The following is a 17,453-nucleotide window of genomic DNA, read 5'->3' on the forward strand; positions in this document are numbered from 1 at the left end:
CCTTTTAAAATACATACATGCAGTTGTTCTTTCCATAGTCAAATGGTTAATTTTATTTTCTCTAAATTGGTAACAAAAGAAATAATTGTGAAAGTATATCCATAGACCAATATATATTCAGCTGTTCTGAATATAGTAAATTAGCTATTCTGTATCAGCCAAATGTTGTCAGAATAAATAGGCTAGGCATTAATCATTTATGAAGGATGCTTAAATTTTGACTTTTGGATGAAAAAGTGTTGAATGTCCTTGACATTTAATATATTTTTAAAAACCTTTCACTTCATCTGGGGAAAAAAGGTGAAAGTAGAGAAGGTCTTCTGAACAATGGATATTTAATTAAGCTCTGTGGTCCAAGAACAGAGTTGAATATCGTGGGTTACAGTGGAATTTGAAGCCTTACTTAATCAAATGCTGAGCTTTGCTTAGGTTTGAATATCAAATCAGGTGAAACTTGTTTTGCATAGTTTCCATTTAAAGCCCCATCCCACCCCTCCCAGCTTTGTTTGATCCTCCTCTTCAGCCTCCTTTGGCTGTGTGTCTTATGCGATTGAAAACATCTTGGGAGTTATGAAGACCACCGAAACGACAGGAAACAACTTTGCAACCTTTAGTCTTTTTTCTGAATCTAAATTTTTTCAGCTCCAAAGTATGTGGTTTTAGAGTATCTGAGGCCTTTATACTTCAGTAGTGTTGAGGGAAGTCTGTCTAGAAGGTCCTTGGAGGTAGCTCTGCTTTTGAATGTTTTTTTGCTGGATCCTGTGAGTGAGTAATCTTGAGGATTCAGAATCTTTGTTTTGTAAGTTCTCTTAGGTAGTCTGGCCCTAGAGAAAACTAGGCTGTGCTGGCCAAACGTATACCTCTTATTAAAATCATGTTGATACTTATTTATTTATTTTTTAAGACAGAATCTCGCTGTGTCGCCCACGCTGGAACAGTGGCACAGTCTTGGCTCACTGCAACCTCTGCCTCCCAGGTTCAAGCAATTCTCCTGCCTCAGCCTCCCAAGTAGCTGGGATTACAGGCACCCACCACCATACCCCGCTAATTTTCTGTATTAGTAGAGATAGAGTTTCACCATGTTGGTCAGGCTGGTCTCAGACTCCCGACCTCAAGCAGTCCACTCACCTCACTCAGCCTCTCAAAGTGTTGGGATTACAGGCGTGAGCCACCGCGCCCCATGTTGATATTTAGAGTCTGAAGTGTTGTATGTTGTACTCAGGACAGTGCTTTCCTAATATTGAGGTATCTTGGAGATGCAAATCAATCAGAAAACTGTTGGACCAGGATTTAAGGGATATATTATCTAGGCTGTGATGAACAACCCATTTCCGCTGTTGGAAATATAGGTTTTTAGTGATTAAATGGCAATGGCACTTTATTGTGATTCAAGAGATCTTGGTTCTAGTTTTAGTTCTGCTACTACCTGTACTACCTTAGCAATTCGTTTCTTTTTGGGCCATGTAGCCCTCATCTGAAAAATCATTCCCCAACAGACAGAAGTAGGTGACCTAGAGTCTATGAGCCTAGGATGCAGATTTTCCTTCTCTTACTAGTCCTTAATGCCTGTAACAAATCCCATTTCTCATTCAGATGCCATGAGTGTGCTGCCTTTCCACTTTCTGCTTTTCTGTTTTATTACAGTAAAATGGTAGATCATAGGTTAAAAGCCATTTTAAGGATCAGTCCAACACAGTCACCCATCTGATGCTTTGGGGAGCCCACACTGACCTAAATGGGGTTAGCTCTTTGGGAATGAAACATTGCTTTAGGTAATTGGATATTCCTGGGTTTCTGTCAGCTAGTGGCAGGCCTGAGAGGGAACTGAGAAAAACCCTGGTTCCTAAACTTAGCTTTGAGAACAAGATTTAGTTAGGATGGGCTAGAATTGAGAGGCCTCCAGCTCTCCATGGGGCGACTTGAGTTTTTGACACGTATTTTTATTGTATGGTCTTCTTTTTTCTTTTGAGACAGAGTCTCGTCCTGTCGCCAGGCGGAGTACAGTGGCGTAATTTCAGCTCACTGCAACCTCTGCCTCCTGGGTTCAAGCGATTCTCCTGCCGCAGCCTCCCGAGTGGCCAGGACTACAGGTGCCCACCACCACGCCCAGCTGATTTTTGTATTTTTAGAGGAGACGGGGTTTCACCATGTTGGCCAGGATGGTCTTGATCTCTTGACCTTGTGATCCGCCCGTCTTGGCTTCCCAAAGTGTTGGGATTACAGGCGTGAGCCACCGCGCCCGGCCTATTGTTATCTTTTTTTAAAAAAAGTATTCTCTCAATTTTTGTGGGTAAATAGTAGGTGTATTTATTTATGGGGTACATGAGATATTTTGATACAGGCATGCAATGTGTAATAATGACATCAGAGTAAATGGGGTATCCATCCCCTGAAGCATTGATTCTTTGTATTATAAACAACCCAGTTATACTCTTTTAAATTATTATTTACTATAGTCACCCTGTTGTGCTATCAAATACTAGGTCTTTCTAACTTTTTTGGGGGGTGCCTGTTAACCATTCACACTCCCTTCCTTACCCCTATTACCCCTCCCAGCCTCTGGTAACTATCCTTCTACTTTCTCTCTCCATGAGTTCAATTGTTTTAATTTTTAGCTCCCACGAATATGATATAACATGCAAAGTTTGTCTCTCTGTTCTTGGCTTATTTCACTTAACGTAATCTCCACTTCAATTCATGTTGCAAATGACGAGATCTCATTCTTTTTTTTTTATGGCTGAATAGTGTTCTGCTGTGTATATATACCACACTTTCTTTATTCATCTGTTGATGGACACTTAGGTTGCTTCCAAATCTTGGCTATTGTGAACAGTGCTGCAGTAAACATGGGAGTGCAGATATCTCTTTGATATTCTGATTTCCTTTCTTTTGGGTATAGACCCAGCAGCGGGGTTGCTGGATCATATGCTAGCTTTATTTTTAGTTTTTTGAGGAACCTCCAAACTGTTCTCCTTAGTGGTTGTATTAATTTACATTCCTGCCAACAATGTATAAGGGCTCCCTCTCTCCACATCTTCGCCAACATTTGTTATTGCCATTATATTATTGAATATAAGCCATTTTAACTGGGGTGAGATGATATCTCATTGTAGTTTTGATTTGCATTTCTCTGATGATCAATGATGTTGATGAACATTTGCCATTTGTATGTCTTTTTTTGAGAAATGTCTATTTAGATCTTTTGCCCATTTTTAAATTTGATTATTTGATTTTTTTCTCATAGAGTTGAGTCCTTAATATATTCTGGTTATTAATCCCTTGTCAGATGGGTAGTTTACAGATATTTTCTGCCACTCTATGGGTTGACTCTTCACTTTGTTGATTATTTTCTTTGCTGTGCAGAAGATTCTTAACTTGATGTGATTCCATTTGTCCATTTTTGCTTTGGTTGCCTGTGCTTGTGGGATATTACTCAAAGAAATCTTTGCCTGCTCCAGTGAGAGTTTCCCCAATGTTTTCTTGTAGTAGTTTTGTAGTTTCAGGTCTTAAATTTAAGCCTTTAATCCATTTTTATTTCACTTCTGTAAACAGTGAGAACTGGGGTATAGTTTCATTCTTCTGCATATAAATATCCAGTTTCCCCGGCACCATTTATTGAAGAAACTGTCTTTTCCCCAGCATATGTTCTTGGCACCTTTGTTGAAAGTGAGCTCACTGTGTGTGGATTTGTTTCTGGGTTCTCTATTCTGTTCCATTGATCTGTGTGTCTTTTTATGCCAGTACTAGGCTGTTTTGGTTATGATAGCTCTGTAGTATAATTTGAACTCAGGTAATGTGATTTCTCCAGTTTTGTTCTTTTTGCTTAGGATAGTTTTGGCTAATCTAGGTCTTTTGTGGTTCCATATAAATTTTAGAATTTGTTTTTTTCTATTTCTGTGAAGAATGTCATTGGCATTTTGATAGGGATTGCGTTGAATCTGTAGATTGCTTTGGTAAGTATGGACATTTTAACAATATTGATTCTTCTAATCCATGAACATGGAATATATTTCCTTTTTTGGTGTCCTTTTCAATTTCTTGCATCCATGATTTATAGTTTTCATTGCAGAAATCTTTCACTCCTTTGGTTAATTCCTAGATATTTTATCTGTGGCTATTGTAAATGGGATTACTTTTTTATTTTTTCAGATTGTTCACTGTTGGCATAGACAAATGCTACTGATTTTTGCATGTTGATTTTGTGTTCTGCAACTTTATGAAATTTATCAGGTTTAATAGTTTTTTGGTGGAGTCTGTAGGCTTTTCCAGATACAAAATCATGTCATCTGCAAACAAGGATAATTTAACTTCTTCCTTTCCAATTTGGATGCCCTTTATTTCATTCTCTGGTCTGATTGCTCTAGTTAGGACTATCAATACTATGTTAAATAACAGTGGTGAAAGTGGGCATCCTTGTCGTGTTCCAGATCCAGGAAAGGCTTTCAGTTTTTCCTCATTCAGTATGATACTAACTGTGGGTCTGTTGTATATGGCTTTTATTATATTGAGGTAAGTTCCTTCTGTACCCAGTTTTTCGAGAGTTTTTATCATGAAAGGAATTTGAATTTTATCAAGTGCTTTTTCAGCATCCATTGAAATGATGATATGGTTTTTGGTCTTCATTCTGGTGATGTGATGTATCACATTGATTGATTTGTATATGTCAAACCATGGTTCCCTCCTTGGGATAAAAACCCACCTGGTCATGGTGAATGACCTTTTTAATGTGTTCTAGATTTGGTTTGCTAGCATTTTGTTGAGGATTTTTGCATCAATGTTCATCAGGGATATTGACCTGTAGCTTTCTTTTTTTTGATGTGTCTTTGTCTGGTTTTGGTATCAGGGTAATACCAGCCTTCTAGAATAAGTTTGAAAATATTCCCTCATCCTCTATTTTTCACAAGTTTGAGTAGGATTGATATTAGTTCTTCTTTAAATGTTTGGTATAATTCAGCAGCGAAGCCATTGGGTCTTGGGCTGTTTTTTTTCTTTGGCTGGGAGACTATTACAGCTTCAATCATGTTACTTGTTATTGGTCTGTTTAAGTTTTGAATTTCTTCATGCTTCAGTCTTGGTAGGTTGTATGTGTCCTTACTAATTTCTTCACTGACTCACTTGTCATTCAGGAGCATATTGTTTATTGTACACATGTTTGTATAGTTTCCAAAATTCCCCTTGCTATTGATTTCTAATTTTATTCCATTGTGGTCAGAGAAAATACTTGATATTATTTCAATTTTTTGAATGTTTTAAGACATGTTTTGTGACCTAACATATTATCTATCCTTGAGAATGATCCATGTGCTGAAGAGAAGATTGTGTATTCTATAGCCATTGGATGAAGTGCTCTATAAATATCTATTAGATCCATTTGGTCCATAGTGCAGATTAAATCTAATGTTTCTTGATTGATTTTCTGTCTGGATGATTTATCCATTGGTGAAAGTATGGCATTGAAGTCTCCAGCTATTATTGTTTTGGGGTCTGTCTCTTGTTTTAGCTCTAATAATATTTGCTTTATATATTGGGATGATCCAGTGTTGGGTGCATATATATTTATAATTGTTATATTCTCTTGCTGAGTTGACTCCTATCTCATACTTATATGAGACAGAATATTACCCTATTCTAGGGTAATGACCTTCTTGTCTCTTATAGTTTTTGTCTTGAAATCCATTTTGTCCCATATAACTACTCCTTTTTTAGGGGGGTTCCATTAGCATGGAATATCTTTTCTCATCCCTTTATTTTCAGTCTATGTGTCTCTTTGTTTGTGAGTTATGTTTCTTGTAGGCAGTAGATCATTGGGCCTGGGTTTTGTTTTTTGTTTTTGTTTTTGTTTTTTTTTTGAGACAGAGTCTTGCTCTGTCACCCAGGCTGGAGTGCAGTGGCACGATCTCTGCTCACTGCAAGCTCCACCTCGCGGGTTCATGCCATTCTCCTCCCTCAGCCTCCTGAGTAGCTGGGACTACAGGCACCCGCCACCACGCCCAGCTAATTTTTTGTATTTTTAGTAGAGACAGGGTTTCACCATGTTAGCCAGGATGGTCTCGATCTCCTGACCTCGTGATCCACCCACTTCGGCCTCCCAAAAGTGCTGGGATTACAGGCATGAGCCACCATGCCCGGCCTGTTGTTTTTGTTTTGTTTTTTAAATCCATTTAGCCACTCTATGTCTTTTGATTGAAGAGTTTAGTTCATTTACATTCAATGTTATTATTGATGAGTAAGGACCTACTCCTGCCATTTTGTTATTTGTTTTCTGGTTGTTTTGTGGTTTTCTCTTCCTCCTTTTTTTCCTTCCTGTCTTCCTTTTAGTGGAGGTAGGTTTTCTCAGGTGGTATGATTTAATTTCTTGCTTTTTGTTTCTTGTGTATCTATTCTTGTGTATGTTTTTTCTTATTTGAGTTTACCATGAGGCTTGCAAATACTGTCTTATAACCCATTATTTTAAACTGGTGACAACTTAACATTGATTGCATAAACAAGCAAACTAACAAGTATAAAGAAGGCTAATAAAAACTCTACACTTCAATGTCATCCCCCTGCTTTTTAACTTATTGTTTCTATTTATATCTTATTTTACTGTCTCTTTAAAAAAATTATCATAGGTCTTTTTTTTTTTTTTTTGAAACGGAATTTCGCTCTTTTCACCCAGGCTGGAGTGCAGTGGCACGATCTCAGCTCACTGCAACCCCTGCCTCCTGGGTTCAAGCAATTCTCCTGCCTCAGCCTCCCGAGTAGCTGGGATTACAGGCACCCACCACCACGCCCAGCTAATTTTTGTATTTTTTAGTAGAGATGGGGTTTCACCATGTTGGCCAGGTTGGTCTCCAACTCCTGACTTTGAGTGATCCACCTGCCTCGACCTCCCAAAGTGCTGAGATTACAGGTGTGAGCCACCACGCCTGGCCCATAGTTATTACTTTTTATTGGTTCATCTTTTAGTCTTTGTACCTAAGATAAGAATAGTCTATACCCCACAATTATAGTGTTATAATATTCTTTTTTGTGTGTGTACTTATTACTGGTGAGTTTTGTATCTTCAGGTGATGTCTTGTTGCTCATTAACATCCTTTTCTTTCTTTCTTCCTTTTTTTTTTCTCAGAGTCTCACTCTTGTCCCCCAGGCTGGAGTGCAATGGTGCGATCTTGGCTCACTGCAACCTCTGCCTCCCAGGTTCAAGCAATTCTCCTGTCTCAGCCTCCCAAGTAGCTGGGATTATAGGCGCCTGCCACCACACCCGGCTAATTTTTGTATTTTAAGTAGAGACAGGGTTTCACCATGTTGGCCAGGCTGGTCTCAAACTCCTGACCCCAGGTGATCCACCTGCCTCAGCCTCCCAAAGTGCTGGGATTACCGTCGTGAGCCACCATGCCTGGCCACCTTTTCTTTCAAATTTAAGAACTCTCTTTAGCATTTCTTGTAGAACAGGTCTGGTGTTGATGAAATCCTTCAACTTTTGTTTGTCTGGGAAAGTCTTTATTTCTCCTTAATGTTTGAAGGATATTTTCACTGGATATGCTATTCTAGGGTAAAAGTTTTTTTTTTTCCTTCGGCACTTCAAACATGTCATACCACTCTCTCCTGGCCTGTAAGAGTTCCACTGAAAAGTCTGCTGCTAGACATATTGGAGCTCTATTGTATGTTATTTGTTTCTTTTCTCTTGCTGCTTTTAGGAGCCTTTTCTTTATCCTTGACCTTTGGGAATTTGATTATTAAATGCCTTGAGGTAGTCTTCTTTGGGTTAAATCTGCTTGGTGTTTTGTAACCTTCTTGTATTTAAATATTGTTACCTTTTCCTAGGTTTGGGTAGTTCTCTGTTACTTATCCCTTTGAATTTCTACCTCTGTCTCTTTCTCTACTTCCTCTTCAAGGCCAGTAACTCTTAGATATGACCCTTTGAAGCCCTTTTCTAGATATTGTAGGTGTGCTTCATTTTTTAAAATTCTCTTTTCTCTTGTCTCCTCTGATTGTCTATTTTCAAATAGCCTGTCTTGAAGCTCACTAATTCTCTGCTTGATCAATTCTGCTAGTAAGAGATTCTGATGCATTCTTCAGTATGTCCATTGTATTCTTCACCTCCAGAATTTCTGCTTGATTTTTAAAAATCATTTCAATCTCTTTGTTCAGTTTATCTGATAGAATTCTGAATTCCTTTTCCTTGTTATTTTAGATTTCTTTGAGTTTCTTCAAAACAGCTATTTTGAGATACCTGTCTGAAAGGTCATGTATCTCTGTTTCTTCAGGATTTGTCTCTGGTGCCTTATTTAGTTCGTTTGGTGAGGTCATGTTTTCCTGGATGGTCTTGATGTTTGTAGATATTTGTTGATGTCTGGGTGTTGAAAAGTTAGGTTTTGTTTTGTTTTGTTTTGTTTTGAGACAGGGTTTCATTCTGCTGCCCAGGCTGGAGTGCAGTGGCGCAGTCATGGCTCACTGCAGCCGTGACCTCCCTGACTAAATTGATCCTCCCACTCAACCTCTTGAGTAGCTAGGACTACAGGCATGCACCACCACATCCAGCTACTTTTTGTATTTTTTTTTTTTTTTTAGAGACGGTGTTTTGCCATGTTGCCCAGGCTGACCTCAAACTCCTGGACTCAAGCAGTCTGCCTGCCGTGGCTTCCCAAAGTTCTGAGATTAAAGGCATGAGCCACCACATCCAGCCTGAAGAGTTAGGTATTTATTGTAGACTTCACAGTATGGACTTGTTTGTACCTATCTTTGGGAAGGTTTCCAAATATTTAAAGGGACTTGGGTGTTGCGATCTAAGCCATATCTGCATTAGGAAGCACCCTAAGCCCAGTAACACTGTGGTTCTTGAAGACTTGTGGAGGTACTGCCTTGCTGGTGTTGGATAAAATCCAGAATTCTCTGGATTACCAGACAGAGACTCTGTGTTATCTTCCCTTACTTTCTCCAGACAAATGGGGCCTCTCTCTCTGTACTGAGCTGCCTGGAGCTGGGAGTGGGGTGACACAGTTGTTACTGGAAAGGGCTCCCGATCCAGACCCCAAAAGAGAGTTCTTGGATCTTGTACAAGAAAGAATTCAGGGTGAGTCCATAGTGCAAAGTGAAAGTAAGTTTATTAAGAAAGTAAAGGAATACAGAATGGCTACTCCATAGAGCAGCCCCTAGGGCTGCTGGTTGCCCATTTTTATGGTTATTTCTTGATGATATGCTAAACAAGGGGTAGATTATTCACGCCTCCCCTTTTTAGACCATATATGGTAACTTACTGACGTTGCTATGGCATTTGTAAACTGTCATGGTGCTGATGGGAGTATAGCAGTGAGGATGACCAGAGGTCACTCTTGTCGCCCTCTTGGTTTTGGTGGGTTTTAGCTGGCTTCTTTACTGCAACCAGTTTTATCAGCAAAGTCTTTATGACCTATATCTTGTGCCGACCTCCTATCTCATCTGTGACTTAGGATGTCTAACCTCCTGGGAATGTAGCCTGGCAGGTCTCAGCCTTATTTTACCCAGTCCCTATTTAAGATGGAGTTGCTCTGGTTCAAATGCCTCTTGACACAATCACCCCTATGGTCACCACCACTGGGACTGCGCTGGCTCGGACCTGAATCCAACACAGCACTGGGTCTTGCCCAATGCCCACGCAGCCACTCCCTGGCTACCGCCTATGTTTACTCAAGACCCTAGGACTCTACAATCAGCAGGTGGCAAGGCCAGCCAGGCTTGTGTCCTTCTTATCAGTGCAGTGAGTTCCCCCAAGGCCGGAGCAGGTCCAGAGATGCCATCCAGGTGCCAGGGACTGGAGATGAAAACCTTAGAAATCTACCTGATTCTCTGTCCTACTGCAGCTAAGCTGGCACTCAAACCACAAGACAAAGTTCCTCCTACTCTTCCCTCCCCTTTCCACAGGCAGAGGAGCCTTTCCCTGTGGCTACTGCCACCATAGGCCCATGGGGAGTACAGCCAGGCTACTGCCAATGTTCACTTAAGGCCCAAGGGTCTTCGGTCAGCTCATGGTGAATGCCACCAGGCCTGAGACTCACTCTTCAGCGAAGTGGGCTTGCCTCTGGCCCAGAGCAGGTCCAGAAATGCCGTCTAAGAGCCGATGCCTGGAATGGGAGACCCCAAGAGCCTGCTCAGTGCTCTACCCGCTGTGGCCGAACTGGTACCTGATTTTTGGTTCTTATAAAGGTGACTTTTTTGTGTAGATGCTAAATTTGGTGTTCCTGTTGGTGGTTGGGGATGATCAGTGGCAGCTTGGATCTGGCCATTTTCTCTGCCCCTCTCCTATTATATCTTTTAATTTAATGATTCTATAAGCATCTCTCACCTCTGGGGAAGCTTTTCTCTAAGACAAATATGATGAAATATATTGAAAGATAGTGTTCGTTTCCTAGTGGATGTTCTCTTTCTAACTTGCTTGTTTGATTTTAGATCTGCTGTTCCCTACTGTTTTGTCAAGACTATGATATTAGTATACTTGTAAAGTTATGTGAGATGTACATAAATAGATAACAATCACGTGTCGTTTAACGACAGGGATACATTCTGAGAAATGCATCCTTAGGCGATTTCATCATCATGTGAACATCAGAACATCAGAGTGTACTTAAGCAAACCTAGATGGCGTAGCCTGTTACACACCTAGGCTATATTGTATAGCCTATTCTTCCTACACTACAAACCTATACAGTATCTTACTATATTAAATACTGTAGGAAGCTGCAACACTATGGTAAGTTTTTGTGTATTGAAACATATATAATGTACAGTAAAAATATAGTAATTGCAGAAAGATGAGCATCTTCTCCCATACTCAGATCCATAAGCCTGTGATGAGAATCAATGGAAATCTTTTATGCGGGTGGCAAGTTTCACCCCATAGAAAAGTGATAGAGAATAATGTATTTTCTCTGTATACAGAAAAGAGGTAGCCACCCACTTCCTCTTCCAAAAAGAGAGAAAAACTTTTACTCCTTTGAGATAGGATAAGAAGAATCTTGAGTTCTTATAAACCATTTGGAATGTAAATATGACTTTCTAAGGGCCAGATAAACATCTCTGTCATGGAGAGAGTGGGGAAGTTATTACCAGGAGATGTTTCCAAGGTCTAGGCTTCTGTAAATACCCAGAGAGAGTCTTCCTGGCACTTTGGAACTTAGCTGAGGGGCCTATTCTGGGCTCTAACCATTTGACCCACTTGTAGAGATAAGAGAAGTTTTATCATCCTTTTGGATTAGAGCAGTTAAGTAGACAAATGGCTATAGAGCTAATCCTCAGGGTATGTGAAAAGTAAAATGCTTCTAGGGGAAGTGAAAGCAAATTCTCTAGCTTTATGGTGTATATATTCCATGTCTCAGGAGGCTAGGGCTTTTTACAGAAGCAAAGCAAAATCCAGATAAATCTTATTTCCCCACATCTACAAAGAATACTCACACAATTCTGATGTTCCTTATTATTTAACAACAAAAAAATTGTGACTTGTGGAGATAACAGGGATATTCAATTGCTTAGATATCATACAAGTGAGGATTTCTCAAAATTAGGACCAAACCTCACAGTAGTTCAAATAGAAGCCACAATCTAGACATGTATTTCTTTTTCTCTTTTTCTTTTCTCTCTGTTAAAAAAAAAGGCTGATGATTTGAAGTCCATTTCTTTTTATTGGTGTGGTTCATGCCTGTGAAAATGAAGCAGATGGCAAACTGGGGCATTTTAATTCCACTGCTAGCTAAAACTATAAGAAGAAAATAAAGCCCTATGATGATGCTGCATTGATCAAGTGATTAAAATGAAAGAACATTTTGTAACAGAATTTCTCTTGATCTCCTTGACTAGACTTGTAGTGTAAAAATTTTAGAATAACTCATTTTAAAACAGACTGCTTGTTAATTTTGTCTCCATTAATTGTGTTAGTCTTGTGGTGTATTAGTCTGCATAGTCTGCTGTAACAAAATATTATAGATGGGGTGGCTTACAAAGAGACATTTATTTCTCACATTCCAGGAGGCTGGAAAGTCCAATGTCAAGGTTCAGGAAGATTGTTTTCCTATTGAGGGCTCTCTTCCTGGCTTGCAGATGGCCACCTTCTTGTTGCATTCTTCAGCAGGAGGAGAGAGAAAGCTCTGGTATTTCTTCCTCCTCCCCCCCCCTTTTTTTTTTTGAGGTAGAGTCTCACTCAGCCAGCCACCCAAGCTGGAGTGCAGTGGTGTGATCCTGGCTCACTGCAACCACCATCTCCCAGGTTCAAGCGATTCTCCCATCTCAGCCTCCCAAGTAGCTGTGATTACAGGCACCTGCCATCATGCTTGGCTAAATTTTGTAATTTAGTAGATATGGGATTTCACCATGTTGGCCAGGCTGGTCTTGAACTCCTGACCTCAGGTGATCCGCCCACCTCAGCCTTCCAAAGTGCTAGGATTATAGGTGTGAGCCACCACACCCGGCCTCTTCCTTTTCTTTTAAGGGCCACTAATCTTATCATGGGGGCTCCATACTCATGAGCTCTTCTAAACCTAATTATCTTTCAAAGGCTCAATCTCTAATACCAACACATTGGGAGTTAGGGCTGCAACATATAAATGGGGGAGAAGGGGACATACATATATTTTATCCATAACAGAAGACCTGGGATGACTTGCAGTAAAAGATGGCAGGCTTGACAAATACATAAATTTCCTTCCTGAAACCCTAACAAGAATACAGGAATTAGGCCAGGCGTGGTGGCTCATGCCTGTAATCCCAGCACTTTGGAGGCCAAGGCAGGCAGATCACGAGGTCAGGAAATTGAAACTATCCTGGCTAATGCAGTGATACCCCGTCTCTTCTAAAAATATAAAAAATTAGCCAGGCGTGGTGGCGGGCGCCTGTAGTCCCAGCTACTCGGGAGGCTGAAGCAGGAGAATGGCGTGAACCCGGGAGGCAGAGCTTGCAGTGAGCCAAGATGGCGCCACTGCACTCCGGCCTGGGCGACAGAGTGACACTCTGTCTCAAAAAAAAAAAAAAAAAAAAGGAATACAGGAATTAAATATATCAGCCCACAAGGATAAAAAGATTGGGAAAGGAGACAATAGCAACAAAATATTGGAGTAGAAAGTAAAGGGACAAAAAGTAACAAGCTTCTATTAATTATCTACTATTGCTATCTAATGTAGCCCAACAAAATGTGCCAAAACTTAGGGCTCAAAATGGCACACATTTATTAGCTTAGTTTTTGTAGTCCAGGAATCCAGGTAGCTGAAGTCTCTTGCAGGCTGAAATCATGTTGTTGGCTGGAACTGTAGTCATTACAAGGCTGTTGGAAAGCTTTCAGGTGCATTCACTGGTTGTTGGCTGGATTCAGTTACTTACAGCAGAATGGGATTTGGACTTCCTTTCTCTCTGGCTGTTGCCCAGTGGTTGCCCTCAATTCACTGCCACCTGGTCCTCTTCAACATGGAAGCTTGTTTCATCAAAGTATGCAAGCTGATAGACAACAGAGCCAATCTAGCAGACAGAAGTCATTCATTTGTTATATAATCATGGAAGACACATCCCATCATTTCTTCCATACCATTTAATAGAAGCACATCACTGGGTCCTGCCCACATTCAAGAGGAAGAGATTACACTTACATAAGGGTCAGAATACCAGGAGTCAGGATCACTGAGTGCCATATTCTTAAAAAAATTAAAGTATTTATTGAGAGAACTGCAGATTCACAGGCAGTTTGTGAGAAATAATACAGAGAAATCTGGTATATACTCTATCCATTTTCCCCCAAAGGTAACATTTGGCAAAACTGTAGTATAATATCACAACCTGGATATTGACTGATATTGAGGTTGATGTAATCCACCAATCTTATTTATATTGCCCCAGTTTTACTTGTGCTTGTGTGCATGAATTTACTTCTATATGCTTTTATCATGTGTAGGTTCATGTATCCACCACCACAATCAGAGATTCCTAATGTTAGAGGACTGTATTTGAAAGTTGCATATAACAGTCTACCCAATGGTTCACAGTGCAAAATAATACTGGTTCATAATGCAGAAATACATTAACCCCCTCCCAGTGCCCCAAAATTGTCAACCCAAAGTCCAGAACATTACAGCGTCAGCTCAAAGTCCAGAATTGTGTCATTTGAATCAGCATTGAGTATAGCTCCAAATACAGTCTCTTTCCATCTATAAACCCATGCTATAGGATTGAGGAGTGAATGTTTGTGTCACCATAAATTCATATGTGGAAACCTTAAGCCTCACTGGAGGCTTTTGGAGATGGGATCCTTGAGAAGTAATTAGGTCATGAGGATAGAGCTCTCATGGTTGGATTAGTGCCTTTATAAGAAGAAACAGGACAGAGTCGTGTCCTCTTTCTGCACTCCACTATGTGAGGACATAGAATAAGATAGCCATCTGCAATCTCAGAAGATGACCCACACCAGAACCCAACATGCAGGCACCCTGATGAACTTCCAAGCCTCCAGAACTGTGAGAAATAAATTTCTGTTGTTTAAGCCACTTAGTCTGTGGTTTTCTGTTACAGCATCCTAGATTGACTGAGACCCCCAGGGACTCAAGGTCGTGCTTGTGGTTTTCATCTTGTTTTTGCATTTCCCCACTTTGCATCCATCATCCTTTCCTGATGTCCTGCCCTGTGGACCTCAGCTCTAGAATCAGACATGAAGAAAACACCTTATAGAGACTGCCTAACCAGTTTCCACAGTTGTACAAGTCCAAGTCTTTGTAACAAATCTTTATATAGTCACACATGCACATTCATAGTAGTTGCTTCTCTGGATGAACCCAACTGATACACAGCACAGAAAGCTTATCATTAGGCAGCAACAGGAAAAGGTACAAATAACCAGTTTATACTATTTAACCTTAGGATTTGACAGAACAAGTGCTTTCAGAAATATATGGGGTAAATTGTAGGCTAGAAGCATGATAATTGGTTGAAAATCTGCTTAAAAAACTGTTAGATTCCAAACTCTTTTTTTCTACTCTGCACAGCTGGGCAAGTGCCCTCTTTTCGCCCGGGAAGCAACTTCAGAGTTTTATTTCTTTAGACTTGAGGATATCTGACACAGTTGAGAGCTCGCATACTTTGTAGAAAACAGAACTGGGTAAAAGTTAACTTAGTGAAGTTGAGCCATCTTTCTTTTTTTTTTTTTTTTTTTTGAGACGGAGTCTCGCTCTGTCGTCCAGGCTGGAGTTCAGTGGCGCAATCTCGGCTCACTGCAAGCTCCGCCTCCCGGGTTCACGCCATTCTCCAAGTGCTGGGATTACAAGCGTGAGCCACCGCGCCCGGCGAATCTGTTCTTGTATCATTAATATTTTCTTGAAAGCAATTGTAATGAATGCATAATCATCATATGTTACAGATTCATAATTAACCCATCTATTATTATTGGACAATTGAATTGTTTTCAATTTTTTGCTGTTATAAATGTTGCAGTTAACATCTTTATAGATAAAACCTAATTAGATATTTATTAAACCCACAATAAGAAATATGCAAAAATTTTATTTTCTCTATTTTTGATCTCTTTTATACCTACTTTAGGTAAAGATGTTCTCAGACTATTTGGGGAGGATCAGAATAAGAGTAGCTTCTCTTTATTTCTTGGAAAGGCCTGGGAAGTCTTGTTTTCACGTGTAACTTCTTGTATTTGTAGGAGATGCCTTTGGTCCTTGCATGCATCCATTTTTGCCCACCTCTGATTTCATTTGTAACTGGTGGATAGTTTCTTACAAATTCAGACTCACCTTCCATTGCTGGTGTTGCATCTCAAACCCAAGCTATACCCAGTCTTTCTGTATTCTGCTCAATGCCTTCTTCAGCAGCACAAGAACTCGGGAATTTGCTGAGCCTGTATACCCAGTGCAGCTTGGGAGGGCTGTGGAGTTAATGCCCCTCCTTCCCCGCTCTACCTCCCTTCTGCTCCCATATCAGGGAGCTGAGGACAACCCTCAAATGGTTGAATAAATGTTTCAGCCTCTTGTCTTTCAGATGGGCAATTGTGAGTGATATTCTAAGTGCTACTCATAGGTACTGGCAGAATGAGTCTCCTGTTGTCTCTAGCAGTCACCTCAGTAATGCTATTACATTAGCTCTTTTTCCTTCCTGTATCATGCCTCCCATTCTCTTTCTCCTGCTTTATAAGATGACCTCCCAGAGAAGTTACTACACCCAAATCCTTGTCTTAGGCTCTGCTTTTGGGGAAACCCAAGCTAAGATTCATATGTTAGGACTTTTTTGTTTATTATGCTTCTTCTTAAATTCATATGATATACTTTAACCTAACTAAATGGCAAGTGAGAAAACAGCCTGGTGTAACAGATTATAATTAGCAAAGATATAAAATCAGTGGGCCAAAGTTAAGTAGAACCTATAGGGGAAATAAAATATCATATGACCTAACTGAAGGTATTATTTTCTGATAAATACCATTAGTCTTTAAATAGTTACATGGTCTAAAGTGTGCTTAGAAGTAATGGTCTTTTTCTATAGAATCTTTCTTGCTTATGACTTACATGCAATAAATAAAATTGCCAACATAACAATAAGCTTCTTAGAAGATGCACTTATTACCCTCCGTAAATGTACACACCAGAAATCCCAGTTGGTTTCAAGTTCATTATTGAACATTAAACTTCTCTCTCTCTCTCTCTACCTACCTACCTATCTACCTGCCTACCCACCTACCTACCTATTTATTGAGATGGAGTCTTGCTCTGTCATCCAGGCTGGAGTGCAATGGTGTGATCTTGGCTCACTGCAACCTCTGCCTCTCAGGTTCAAGCGATTCTCCTGCCTCCGCCTCCCCAGCCTCCCGAGTGGCTGGGATTATACCTACCCAGCTAATTTTTTTTGTATTTTTAGTAGAGACATGGTTTCACATGTTGTCTGGGCTGGTGTCGAACTCCTGATCTCAGGTGATCTGCCTGCCTTGGCTTCCCGAAGTGCTGGGAATACAGGTGTGAGCCACCATGCCCGGCCCATTAAACCTCTTTCTATGATGTGTTGCTCTTCTTGAAAGTAACAAAGGCTGGGCGTGGTGGCTCACGCCTGTAATCCCAGTGAGAGGTGACAGCGTGCTGGCAGTCCTCACAGCACTCACTGGCTCTCGGCGCCTCCTCTGCCTGGGCTCCCACTTTGGCGGCACTTGAGGAGCCCTTCAGCCCACCGCTGCACTGTGGGAGCCCCTTTCTGGGCTGGCCAAGGCCAGAGCCGGCTCCCTCAGCCGGCTTCCTCAGCTTGCAGGGAGGTGTGGAGGGAGAGGCGCGAGTGGGAACCGGGGCTGCACGTGGTGCTTGCGGGCCAGCTGGAGTTCCGGGTGGGGGTGGGCTTGGCAGGCCCTGCACTCGGAGCAGCTGGCCGGCCCTGCCAGCCCTGGGCAATGAGAGGCTTAGCACCCAGGCCAGCGGCTGCGGAGGGTGTACTGGGTCCCTCAGCAGTGCCACCCCCCTGGCGCTGCGCTCGATTTCTCG

General features: G+C 41.0%; 1 protein-coding gene and 1 long non-coding RNA gene across 5 annotated transcripts in view; one reads left to right on the top strand and one right to left on the bottom strand.

Moving 5' to 3' along the window:
- MCUB (mitochondrial calcium uniporter dominant negative subunit beta) overlaps positions 1 to 17,453 on the top strand; it is a 142,693-nt gene that overhangs the window by 34,588 nt on the left and 90,652 nt on the right. The window lies entirely within an intron of this gene.
- LOC131383107 (uncharacterized) lies at positions 13,149 to 16,929 on the bottom strand. The gene is made up of 2 exons (XR_009212876.1): positions 16,673 to 16,929; positions 13,149 to 13,458 (listed from the first exon to the last, which is right to left on the bottom strand). It is a non-coding gene; the product is annotated as an uncharacterized LOC131383107 (long non-coding RNA).

This window comes from Hylobates moloch, unplaced genomic scaffold, assembly GCF_009828535.3.
Source record: "Hylobates moloch isolate HMO894 unplaced genomic scaffold, HMol_V3 SCAFFOLD_3, whole genome shotgun sequence".
Classification (NCBI taxonomy): Eukaryota; Metazoa; Chordata; class Mammalia; order Primates; family Hylobatidae; genus Hylobates; species Hylobates moloch.